General features: G+C 34.6%; 1 protein-coding gene across 2 annotated transcripts in view; it reads right to left on the bottom strand.

Annotated features, from left to right (window-relative positions):
- The window catches only part of LOC142354759 (large ribosomal subunit protein mL49-like), a 423,982-nt gene that overhangs the window by 280,033 nt on the left and 129,296 nt on the right, over window positions 1-14,653 (bottom strand). The window lies entirely within an intron of this gene.

Here is a 14,653-nt window from a genome sequence, read left to right as displayed (position 1 = left end):
CTCAAGCTCCAAAACGAAAAAGAGCAGAAGTAGAAACAAAGACAACAACAAACACCAAAGAGGCGCCAAAACCAGCAACAAGATGGTCCAAAGAAAGAGTCCGCAAAATTGCTACCAAAAATCAAAGACAACACCAAAAAGCAAACACAAACATTACCAAAGGAGTCAAGACAACAAAAGGAAAGAAATCAGAACATAGTACTCCACTGTCATTTAACGAAAAAGCAAAGCCAGCAGCAATCCGCCAATCTATGATCGCCTCCACGCGGAGAATGCAGTCCACTACATCGGACACAGAAACAAAACGATCGTTTCTCATATTCAATACCCCGACGCCACAACCACCGTCCATGCAAATATTTAACATCGAGACAGAAACCCCCACCGGAAATAGTTACGAAATAATAACAAGCAACAACCCCAATGACTTTATGGAAACCAGCTCGCTCAGTCCTACAACCAACACTGCCCAGCCATTCGCATCAACGTCTGTATACACAAGAAACACAGAGAACGCTACAGAACAGATAGAATTCACAAAATCCACCACCAAGCTGGACAAAATTGTTCGAAAAATACAGAGCATCAACGAGGACAAAAACAACACAACATCCCCGAGCTACCAACAAGAACCACAGATAATTTATCTGAATTCCTCCAACTCGCCCAACAAAGACAGCGAAATCGAAGAACTCCACCCGGAGACCGACAACAAAGAAAGCAATGTGGAAGAAATCCACCCGAAGACTGACACAAAAACAGCACCGACTCCAATAGGAGCAACAAACCGAGAAAACGACGATATCAGCGCTACGAAACAACACGAGGACAACATAAAGAGCCCTGCAAGCTCCTTAATTTACAAAACACCGCCTTCATCACCCCCACCAGACACCATATCCGACCTGGACGAAGAAGACATTAAATCCCTGAATGAAATCCAATAGAGTTGGATTTTTCGTCGAGGGGGAAGTGTGATACCGGATCCATCCGGATCTGCTAAAACTGTTTCTTTCGTAACCAAGTTTACAAGTATTAGTATATTATCCTATGAACACTTATGCTATATAATTATTCATTCTCTGTAAATACGTTAGCTCCAATAGGAGAGTTGAGAGTTGTTTTGTTGTTCACTTTATCGCCTGTCAATAGCAGGTAGATTTGCTACTTCGCACTTTCACACTAGTGTTAAGTGCAGACGAAATTAGATAAGCCAGACAACAGTCGGTTCGTGGCCAAGAATAAATTCTTGAAGTTTAACTTCTTTTTCAAGGACAAAAGATTACTTAGTCCAACTGGATAGAACAATAGTTACAATCCCCAGGGATTCGGGATTTTACCAAAGTACTATACTGGACAAGACATACTTGCCCAATAACACATACACAAATACCGGAGATCCTTCTCCAAGCGGAGCTAATACCCGGACAGAGATAGCGCGGGATAACAATAATAATAATAATAATAATAATAAAAGAAATATTATTAATAAAGACTTTATAGCATTTATAATAAGAATAACAATAGTGCAATAGTGATGGTAATAAAAAAACATTAAAACATAAAAAGAATAATAATAATAATAATAATAATAACTATAATATTAAGATTGATAAATATAACAATTTTAGTAATAATTATAATAAAAATGATATTAATAATGATAATAATAGTAATAGTAATAATAATAATAATAATAATAATAATAATACTAATAATAATAATAATAATAATAATAATAATAATAATAATAATAATGATAGTTTTTATTAAGATCCAAGAACCTCTCAACTGGAGATGTTTAAAATAAAACATTAAGTGATAAAAATAATAATAATAAAAAAAATAATAATAACTATAATATTAAGATTGATAAATATAATAATTTTAGTAATAATTATAATAAAAATGATATTAATAATGATAATAATAGTATTAATAATAACAATGATAATTTTTATTATGATCCAAGAACCTCTCCACTGGAGACCAAACTACACAACAAAGAGTTTAACAGTACGATTTTTAAACAGTACTAATTTTATTTATTATATAATATCATTGTTTTTACACATCTGTTACGCAACCACAGTTGCACTGTGAGTGATATTTCTCAAGGTCAATCTGACCATCTGTTATAGCTATACTGCATTGAAAGTCTGCAGACGCAAAAAATGTGTTCTGAAGACAGTTTTACGCGTGGCCCGCTAGATAAGAAAAAGCTAATTCAAGTTTCTATAAACTTAATTTATTTCTTCAGGTCATTTTAACCTATAAAATTTCATCATACCAATTGATAAGCTCTATTTATCTTACTTGATTATTTCACATCCATCTGGATCAGGAAGTCAGCGACATGTAATCGCTCAGTCCGATTAGTATCAGGGAGCAATCACTCCGTATGCCATTAACTTGGGACTCTCGTGACCCCAATTCAATTGGATCGCATACTTACAATTCTACAGCGGAATAGATATAGAATAGATAGACTTCTACATATAGAATAGACTTCTACATAGAATAGATTCATGAAGGCGAAAGCGAAGACGAAAACAGAAAAAGAGAGCAGAGAAATGAAGAAAGAAGAGTAGACTGAGAGAATGAATGTTTAGCAATCGAAAGGAAAGGACCTATGGTAGAGAAAACCCCATTGGATGAAGCAAATTTTAAAGCACAAAGTCTTATTTACTTATCTCTTGGAGCTGAGCCAACAAGAGTATTCCATCAAAGAAACCAAAAAAATTGACAGATGCACAACCAACGAAATAGTCCTCGAACTAAAGAAAAAATTCACAAGACCAAGAAATATTATTTGACGGCTTCCAATTTTTTGATACGACTCAACAATCCAACGAACCACTCGAAACATTCTATAGTCGCCTAAGAGAATCAGGGTCGCATTAAAGGATTAGGGAACTACTTGAAAACGTTGTAAAAAATTTTTCCGTAGCAAACATGAAAAGTTGAAATTTCTAAATGGAACTACTCGTGGAATTCGGAAACCCAATACCATTGCAATACCCAATAAAGTACTTATTTTTGCATTTAGCAGAGAATGTGGTGGAGCAAATCAACAAGAAACCTTAAACACAAACAACACAACCGTGCTGATTGCCAGTATTATACACAAAAAAACAACAGACCGCAAAAAACCGTAAACTTCATCGACGACATACAAAATATTCAAAAAGCAAAAAAAACGGGCCACTTTGCGTCAGTTTGTCGGTCAGCACAAACAACCAAAAGACAGAAATTCACAAATTTCCAACTGAAATCTAATATTCAGCAACCAACTGGTTTCAACAAAAACTTCCAACCAAGAAAGATCAGACGTGTCAAAGAATCAGAACAACCGACCATTAACCAAGAGGAAGAATCATTGGACGCAGAAGCTGCTCTCTACATTAGAGAATTAGCAGAAGAGCAGAGTAACATAAACCTCATAACACCATATCTTTCAAAAACTCCAATAACATAAACATCAACCAAGAATTGGACGGTGAATTTTGGGTCAAAACATTCGCGGAAAACAAAGAAAAACACTGATTAGTGGATACAGGTTCACCCAGTTCCTTCACGAAAATAGACAAATAACAAGAACTTTGCAAAAAACTAAAAAAATACACAAATCCTAGAATACAACGAATCAAACAAATACGACTGTTTTAATAAAAATGATATCAAAATAGATCTGGATTTAAAGTCTGGCTCATGGTCAGCCCAATAATGCAAAGTACTTCTAATAACAAGCAAAACGAATAACATTATGGGTCGCGACATTTTACAAAAACTTGGAATTAATCTATAGGCATCTAAACAAACGGACAAACAAAGAGTCAACAACATGTCTAATACAGAAACGGAGATAAGTATTATGAAATGAGTATTCAGCAAATACCCCTAACCATGCATGCGACTGGGTAGATCAAAAAAATGACGTGGCAACATGACTTCTCAAGGAACACTTTACACCATTGCAGCACAATGTAATAGAGTACCTCTACACTTAATTGATGAAGTAGAAACAGAATTGGAAAAACGAAATGAGGAAAAATGAATAATTAAACTGCAGATTTCGAAACAATAAGTCCAAATATGCTGGACCCTGCCTGTTCAAAACTTCATAATTCTGGAAGGATTCAGCAATGCGGAACAATTTTTCAAAAGCGTATGTTGAACTTGCCAGAAAATTCGAGAGAAAAATAAATACTCACGTTGAGGTCCCAGACTGAAGGTCGATATGTCCCAGACGAAACCTGACATGACCAGACCGTCGAGACTGTCGCAGACCGAAATTACCTATGTCCAGACTCTCGTGCGTTCAAAAAAATTGGACGTTTATCGTATGTTGAAAAGACCCTATCTCCAGATTTTCGCGTTTTAAAAATTGTCTGTTTCCAGAATTTCGTGTGTTCAAAATTTTCTACGTCCAGACTTTCGCCTGTTTTTTCTGCTTACGCCGTGTAAATTTACGCCGAGTAGATTTTAAAGCACTGCGACCAACTGGTGCTTTCATTTTGGTCTGGATATAGGCACTTTTGTTCTGGGACATGTACGCGGGTATATGTGTTAACTTTTGTTTGTTTTACAAGAGGCAAATGATGTTTTGCATCGTTTTTTCAAAAAGATTTTTCTCTTCTGAAAATGAGAATCACTTACTTTCATGTGAAACATATGTAATATGTGTTTGAATAAGTGTTACCAAAGTACCGGTGATAACTGAAAAATGCGTCACAGCAATTGTTCAAACATATTTCTTTTTAGGGCAAACTTGCGTATGCAACGAACAATATAATTTGCAAATTGCTTTTCAACACCTCCCACAGCTTCGAAGATGAGTCTTTTATGGATGTTCACAAAAAGATTCTTCGTATCTTCGAGCTGTTCAATCCAACTCAAGTTCTCTATTTGCTGCCAGATTTCATTCAAGATGTTCATCCAAAAACACACGAAATGTCGCGGCTGCGAGGCGAGTTTTTGGAGCATATTTCAGAGGGTTTCGAAAGTCGGAAACCAGCTCTAAACTCAATCAGAGATATTGACGAATGCGTTTCGGATTATATTTGGAAAATGCTGGATGATAAATCTCTTTCATTCCCAGAAGCAGATATTTCGTATGTGTTATATGATGTATTCATGGCAGGACAGGTAAAATAAAATTTGAAAGTTGAAACTATTCAACGAAGTACCCACAAATTGTTTGTGTATATATATATATATATATATATATATATATATATATATATATATATATATATAAATTTGCAAACTGATCGAGTTAGCGATACTTTTAAAATTTTTAAAATAAAATTGGGATAAGTAAAGAAACAATTGACAGAATAATTAGGCGTTCGCTTATAGAAATCCAATGGCCGAAAGGACATTCAATCTAACTAGAGCAGAAAAAAGATTGTGTCAATCTCTAAGATCAAAAGATCCCAAACCAGCCAATCTCATCTTTGGACACAATAAATCCCTATTGTTTAGTATTCTCTTCAACATTTATAGCAAAAGTCTACTTTTATTTATATCAAATTTTTATAGCAAAACATATCAAATATTTAAAGCAAAAGCCTCTTATATATATATATATATATATATATATATATATATATATATATATATATATATATATATATCTATATATATATATATATATATATATATAAATATATATATATATATATATATATATATATAAATATATATATATATATATATATATATATATATATATGTATAATATATATATATATATATATATATATATAAAGGTCCATATTATATTACATATAATACATTTATATATATATATATATATATATATATATATATATATTTATATGCGTGTTTTTTATATTATCAGAGTAATTTGATTGTGTTAGTCCTGTTTTTTGGTTTCTTCCTTGCAGATTTAAAATCAATTAATCTCTAAATCCCTAAATTACCAGCAGATATACTGGTTCAAAACAGAACCAGTGAAGTAAAAAAAACTATTTCAATAATTAGTGTATAGATTTAATGTTTGAAAAAATTTAAAAACCGACTTTTCTATATTTTTGTTGAACTCTCTGAAGTTTCATAACGCAAAACTCTAATTGCACTAGTGATCATAAATTTGAAAGCTAATTTATGACCCTGCAGATAACAAATGAACAGTTCGCCGAAGAATATCTAATAATAGCTGTCTATTATTCTACAAAAAACTGTGGCTCCTTTCTCTAGACTTACCTCTATTTACTGTCAAAAAATTATCAAATTATTTTGAATCCAAGTTCGTTGGGAAAATATGACGCACTTTTTTTTCGATCCTTGACATCCATGAGTTTTGCAACCAAAATTTTCAATTGACAGCAAAGAGTAGCTTAAACGTTTTTCTAAAACTGATATGAACTAAAAAAACGTAATTAAAATAGGAAACAATTGTTTTCAAATAAACTCTAAAACCCAGCAAAAAACAGATATGGGTCAAGAATTTCTTTTAACCGAAACAAATTGTTGATTATCCGTTGATTTTTTTTTTGATTTGTCAAAGCAGTATTCTAAAAATTCTATGCATTGAAAAAATCCAACATAATATATTATATGCAGGCAAAAATTACTTCTGAAAATGAATTTAGAATTTCAGGGAAAGGGAACTAATTCTTGAGAAGAAAATTTTCAATGCCTTTGATTTATGTTGAAACGTATTTCGGATTTCCCTTGTTGGTCTTACTATGTATACTGTTTTCCTCTCTCCTTTTACTTAAATACACCAATGGTGACTTAAAAAATACTATATTTATATATAGTTAAAAATAGTAATATATACTAACTAGACCAAGAAATAAAACAGATGGTTTCATTTTTTAAAATATAATTTATCCCAGCTGATGTCCGCAATCAACCTCGCCTGCTCCCAATCGATGTTTTTCCTTTTCCATGATATACGCTTTTAAAAAAAATGCATTTTCAGGTTGTTAAGTTTTAATTTATGTCCTTTGTTTATCAAATTTTTTTTGAAAAAGCGTTGAAATGTAATATCTTCTAAACTCTGTTCAGGAAACAACTACAACAACATTATCATGGCTTGTCTTAACCATGCTGCACAATCCCGATATTCAAGACAAAATTTACGAGGAACTTATGAACGAATTTCCCGAAAGAGACCAGATAATTCCACTGAATTCAATTTTATCATGCAACTATACGATGGCAACTATGCATGAAACACAGCGATTTTCGCCGGTTTTGTTCAGTACAATTGATCACACAGCAAATGTTGACATCGAAAACTTCCACGGGTACAAAATTCCGAAAGGTACCAGAATGTTTCCACAGTCTGCTCTCATGAATAAGGATCCAAATATCTGGAAGTACCCCAATGAGTTCAATCCAGAGAACTTCCTGGACGATAACGGCGTTTTCCAGAAAAGTCAATATCTGATGACATTTTCACTTGGGTTGAGATCTTGCCCAGGGGAGAATATTGCGAAAATGGAATTATATTTGGTATTTGCGAACATGATGCGCAGATACAAAATCTGTCCGCCTAAAAGCGGTTTGACCGCACCAACAACCCCTGTTGTTGGATTTGTAATAGCAACCCCGTACTACGAAGTTCGGTTGGAAAAGAGAGAAAAATGAAAAACAACTTTGTTAGGTAACTTCAAATTTTACATCATGCTACGATCTATCTCAAAACTCTATGCTAAACTCTATGTTCCTCAAAACTCATAACTTTGCGTCTGTCTGTTAAGATTAAACAAAAACGGTATCCATTTCAGATATAGCCCTACCCTGATAACTTTGAAATTTGTTTTAACGTCCGGATTTATGAACGATGAGAACTCATTAGATTGGGAAAGCATAAAAAAAGCAGAGAGATATAATCATTATATTGTTTAAAACAAACAGTGACGCAAATTTGAGAATATCTCAAACTTTCAAACTACATCAATTAAGATGACTACAAAACAGTCAGACTAAAGATTTTCGGAAAGTTTTTTGAATACTAATATTAGTATGTGAACTATACACGGAATCGATTAGTGGAGTTGATATTTGATTTGCATAGTGTTTTTAGGCAGTTCCAAAAAACTTGAAAGAATAGAGACTGTAATAACAAAACGTATTTGAACGTAAGGATGAACTCGAGACATTTTTGTTGATTATTATTTATTCTATACTGTACATATCAAAAATAGAACACAAAACAACATCGCTTAGAGCTGTTTAAGCTTCACGTACAACTTGCAAGGACACGAAGTGTACGTTTAATTATTTGTGTTCAAATAGGTTGGTCCATAATTGTATTTAACGTAGAAAGCGACCATCCAAGTGGTACCAATAAAACGCCCCGGTGTCAAAGATATCGAATCCGTTTTTTTTTTCTTCAGAACCTCCATATTTTAATGAGGGTCATTGAGAGAAAACGTTCCGCTAATCAACTTTTTGACGCTCAACGAGAAATTTATTTGCATGCTTGCCCCAGTTCATCTAAAGAAATTAAAAATTTGTCGAAGCCACTCTGATCCAAACTTTAAGCTTTTTGATTCAAATGCTTAACAAACTATTCGAAGACTTGAAATTAATGCGATTTTTTTTTTCGTTTGGTAAGATATCTAAAACATTTTTACGACATCGAATAATTTCAGTTATATGCTATTGTACTCAGCTGACTCCGGCTTTTTTGAAGAAAAATTTTTTATTTTTGCGAATTTTATTTTAGCAAAAGAAAATTTGCATTAGAAAATTACAGTAATGAAACGCTACATAAAGTGTTTATGACCGCGAATTTTCTCTAACAAATAACGGTAGGCTGCCAAGTAAATCTCATAAATCGGTTGCATTGGTTTTTGCCAATTGAATTCGTCGAATAAAAAAGCTGTTCAAAACCAAAAGCAAATGATTTTTTGTATATTGTATATGACAATATTTTAGCAAAAAGTTACCCATGGACCGTTAATATTGGCTTTGATTTGTTAAGATTTGAAGTTGCAGATAATTGTAAGCACCTTTGTGCTGAAATTGAAACACCCAGTTGATAAATTTGCAATAGTGGCGGAAAATATTTATCTAGGGATCTTATGTGTTTCAATTTAGAAAATTAATGCGCATTAAAACTGTAAATTTAAATTTAAGACATTTGTTTTGTTTAATGCTTTTGAAGTTTTTTAGTTTTTTGCATGAGAAAAATCAACTTTGCAAAAAAATTGTCGACATTCGAAAAATTTGACTGAAAACCTAATAAATAAAAATGAGCTGGGTTAGAAGTTGAAAAGATGACAACAATTCTCAACTGGCGAAACGTATGGATTGATGAAAAAGGTATATTGTATTTATTGTTTTGCTATGATGAATTATTTTAGCCTTCCAATCGCAAAAAATATAGAAAATTGAATGGAATTTTGATTTGTTGGGAATAGCTTATTTTTATTTGTTTCTCATAAACGTTGATACGGACCAGTGTAGCTTCAATTGCTTTCCTATTACAAATATAAATAAAAGTTGAGCATAAACAATAAAATGTACGCGTCTTTTCTGTCACAGGACGTTTTTGTGAAACTATTTTTAATTTTTATATAGTGCTTCAAGAATCTGTTTTGAGCTAAAACTGACTTATTTAAAACAAATAAAATTCCAGATTTTAACATCAACCATTTGTTTTACAGATTTTGGCTAAGACGAATTGCAGGCCAATAGGTACTCCTGAAGAACTTCAAAACTCAGAAAAAATTCTAGCTGACTTCTAGAAGAAAAATGTCTTGAAGAAAGTTTTAGGTGCTGAATGAGCTTTGTTGCTGAAATTAGTAAATACTCAGTCCCTGTAAATGGAAGTTTGAGATATTTGGTACTTTGCCATGCAAAACATGTCGTTGAAAAACTTTTGTGCATAATTTGATGCATCAAAGGTAAAAAATTAGGTTTTGCGATTTAAGTGCACTTTGATTGCGAACTGGTAGCAAAACGAGAACTCAAATTCTTCTACTCTCTCATACGGGAGGGATATTATCATCAGAATATCCATTACTGTATTTTAGTTCAAATTCATTAATTAATCCATTTCAAGAGCAGTTGCTATTAATTCACTTCTCCTTACACCTTGCGTTAATTATTTCATGATTGCTCAGCCAGGTAGACAGTAATCTGTCTGCCCATACTGTAACCAAGTTTCTACTTCCTCCTTAAAGTGTGAACAAGCCCCATAACTTTGTTAATTTCCTTTTTGATCCAGATCTCATCATTCTTGCTTCATTCTCTCAATTGCACCGCTGTAAATCAGTTGTAATTCAACGTTAGCCAATTGCTCTTCAATTAGTAAGTTTAAGATAGTCAAGCCAATTCGAGTTGTGGAAACTAAGTTGGCAAACGCGGCGCAATTGCCTCAAGCAGTTTGGTAAAGATGCAATCGCTACTCAATTGACTAGCCACAAAGTAATTGAGTACAACATGGCGCAGTCAGCAATCGACTCTCTGGGAGAAACCTACCATCACACAACCAATTTCGTGGGACAAGTGGACGCAACCATGGAAATTGGCATTGTTGGCGAAAGAAGGAATTCAATTAGAAATTTTGAAAAAAATGACCACCTCCAGCGGTCACTTACCCACCTGAACCAATCGACTCTCTGGGAGAAACCTACCATCACACAACCAATTTCGTGGGACAAGTGGACGCAACCATGGAAATTGGCATTGTTGGCGAAAGAAGGAATTCAATTAGAAATTTTTGAAAAAAATGACCACCTCCAGCGGTCACTTACCCACCTGAACCAATATACGAAGAAACCGTGGAAAATCCTACTCAAGCCACTATGAGGAACCGAAAAGTCCGCAACCAACAATTAAAGGCAAAATGGCAAAATCGATGCAAATAGACAGACGAAATTGGTATTTTGCGCGGGGACAAACCCTGGGAACATTGCGAACAAAAAGCAGCTTCGCTCCCCTACCTATGTATTGGATCAGAAGGTTGTCGCATATTCAAAAGCAATAAACCCACTTCCAAATAAAGAAAAAGCCGCTAAAGGAACTTTGGCGAGTGATGGAGGACTCATTTAAAAAAATGGAAATATCGCCTATTATAGTTTTGTTTTCTTTTCTTTTCTTTCAAACAACAGACAGAAGAATCAGTTGAAAACTTTTATGGACGTCTAATTGAACAAGCAGAAAATTGTAGTTTGGGGGACAAAGAAACCACTCTAATTAGAGATAATTTCATACTCAACATGCAAGATCATGACACCCAAAAATGTCTTCTGAAGGAAACAGTATGGCCAAACAAAAGCCCTTAAGATCGCAATACACATAGAGATTGGGGCGCAAAACCAACAGGAAATAAACCAAAACTTGAATTCTAAAGCTCAATCGGTCAATATTGTCATTAATTTTCAAGAACGCATTCGCAACGCGAATTACCAGCAATCTCGAAAGGACTTCACTCGCTACCCATCTGTTCCCAATAATAACCAGTTTGCTAGCATTTGCGCTAACTGTGGTCAACAAGGCCCCGCAAATGGCAAAAAATGCAAAAATTATGGAATTACAGGAAACTATGCAAATAAGTGCCGTAAGCCCAAAAAGTCACAGCCTCAAACGCATAAACCTCCACAAACAAATGTCAATCAGATCGAAACAAACGCCACTAGAAGTGACGATGAAGAATCTCTCAATTATATAAAAAGCTATCAACAACTCTACAAGCAAGTCTACGACTCTAACTTTGATAGCGATTCTGATGACTATGTCGCAGCTATCTCTAGTGATTCTGCGAATCAACTAGAAGCTCTCAATGCAAAAATCAAATATGGAAACATCCTTGCAAACTAAATGATCAATTCACGCAGTGTATGCAGCCTCAACACAAAGACTCTCGCAAATAAAATCCTCAAAACTACACCATTTGGAAGATGGATCATCACGAAGCAGGAGAAAGACCTGAAAACATTTTTAAATGAACCGATCAAATTTCTCGGGAAAACTTTCAACAATAGTGGCATACAATGATTGGACTTGTGACGAAGCTTGCTTAACAGTTATGGAGTACGGACCTAAGCTAATCATCGGGACAGACCTTTGCAACAGCCTATGCCTGGCAGTGGTACAACAACAATCAAAAAGGGGTAAATGTGTTAACAATATTGATAGTTCTACATGTAAGATTAAAGAGACTGTCGCGTCGAAATTTCCACATCTAGTTTCAAGAATTGGCCTCTCAAAAACTCATGTAGTAAAAAAAGTTTCATCAAAAGTTTACAGCAAAGCATCAAAAATGCCAACGCGTTCCGATTAATCTACAACCTATAGTCACGGTCAAATTAGATCGCCTACAGAAAGAAGGACATCTTGAAAAGTTATCTAGTTGCTCTGAGGAACATTTCATATCTCCGATAGTAATTACAGTAAAAAAGATCAATCTATAAAATTATCACTAGATTCTAAAGCTCTAAATAAATCGACTCACAAAAATAAAAATCAAATGCCCGGCATCGAAATGTTAATAGATTCAATTTCACAACACCTTACGAATACTCAAAACGGTCAACAAGCATATTTTTCCACAATAGATCTTAAATATGCTTATAGTCAACTACAATTAAACAAAGACACAGCGAAACACTGTAATTTTAATATTATCAGTGGCGAATCCACTGGCACTTTCAAAACTGGATTTTAAAACTGGATTTTACGGCCTTACCGATATGCCAGCTGGATTTCAAAAAGCTATGGATTATACGCTTGCAGTCCTCCAAAACACCTGTTGCTTTCTTGATGATATTTTTATCGTGAGCACGGGGTCCGAATCCGATGACCTTAGTTATGTCACCAAATGCCTTGAAAAATCTCGATGAGGATAATTTAAGAATTGATCTTCAAAAATGCCATTTTGCAAAAAAGGAAATTGAATGGCTTGGGTACAAATTCACCAAAACTGGTTTATCGCCAATTGAAAATAAAACAGCAGCTATATTAGCAATACCACCACCACCGGCACTAAAACATCTAAGATCTTTTCTTGGCTCAGTACACTATATAAGCAAATTTTTACCAAATCTAGCACAACTTTGTCATCCCTTTAGACCACTTCTCAAATAATCCCTTAAATTCCTCTGGACTAAATAACACACTAGATATTTCAACACTCTGAAGGACAAAATTGCTGCAAGCACAGAAATTAGCCATTATAATCCCAAACTGGACGTTCGCGTAAAATGTGACGGTTCTCCTTCTGGATTGGGTGCTGCCTTCGAACAAAAACTTTCCCATGGATGGAAACCTATAGCATTTGCATCACGATTTCTGAATCCTACATAAGAACGATACAGTGTCAACGAATCAGAGCTACTAAGTGTTGTTTGGTCAATCAACTACTTCAAATATTATCTCTACGGAAACGACTTTATAGTAATAACAGATCATCCTTCTATTATCAATTTTAAAAGAACACCGATCTAGTAAGTCCCAAAGTATTCGCCTTTCTAGATGGATTGACCGTCTACTTCCCTATGCTTTTACAATTGAACGCATGCCTGGAGCAAAAATGGGCCTTGTAGACTACATCTCTAGAAATCCCTTTGCCAAAGCTAACAAAAATTCATCGTATGATGAACATTCTGAAGTGGCAACAATATCCAAAATTCGGGTTTCCTTTAAACGCTTAGTGAAACACAGATTACAAACTGTACAGAAATTAAGTGGCATATTAAAGCTACGTTCAGCACCACATCCATCAAAAAGTTAATCGCGTCGCAAACATCTACTCTAATTAACAATAATTCGCAACTTCTGATTACAACAAGTGCATCACAATCAGCACATCACAAAACCTCATTACCAATTGCATCGCAATTGGCGCATCAAAGTAAAGCTATCAAAACCCCCTTAAAAATGCCAATCGCATCGCAAATACCTCTTCAAAACCCAAAACCACAATTTGCACTAAATATTCTACCATTGCATAAATCATATTCCGTTGACAAATTTGCTGCATATACGCTACAAAAGTCAGACGATAAAGAATGTGAACAATATGAACAATTAGACTCAAAAAAAGCCCTCATTTGACACCAACTCAAATGATCACCACCAATTCATCAAATTAGGCTCGAAAATACAAAATTCAAACCATAAATGCAACCCACTCAAAAAGACCTGGCTTTTTGCCCAAAAATCGATTCAGAAATCATCAATCGAATATTCACTCTACCAACGCTATCTCCAATATGCCAACAACTAAAGCAACATAATCTACACCAACGAAGGCCCGAGTCAGTTTTCAGACAACTCACCTTCCAATACAACAACAGCGACGAAAACCTCATCGAATACTGAGACAACGCCCTCTACTAGTGCCATCGACACCGCGAGGATTTGAGACAATCTGACACAAACAACAGGATCTTCAGCAAGAAATTGATGGCGATTTTGACCAGAAAGGACGCCATCTTAAAAGGGGTGCGAGATTGCATCATTCGCAACGATGAAGGCCGGCTGAAGGAAATTAGTCCCTACATCTACCCGTATTGGCGTGATATGAGTGTAAAAGATGGTTGTCTATGCATCGATGAAATATCGCAATCCCCAAAGCCATTAAAGACGCTGTACTGGAGGATATCGACTTCACACACCCCGGAAGTGTCGCTATGTTGTCCTTAGCACAAAACTTTAGGTG

Source organism: Convolutriloba macropyga, chromosome 15 (assembly GCF_964194025.1).
Source record: "Convolutriloba macropyga chromosome 15, txConMacr16.3, whole genome shotgun sequence".
Lineage (NCBI taxonomy): Eukaryota > Metazoa > Xenacoelomorpha > Acoela > Convolutidae > Convolutriloba > Convolutriloba macropyga.
This window is presented reverse-complemented; position numbering and strand designations above follow the sequence as displayed.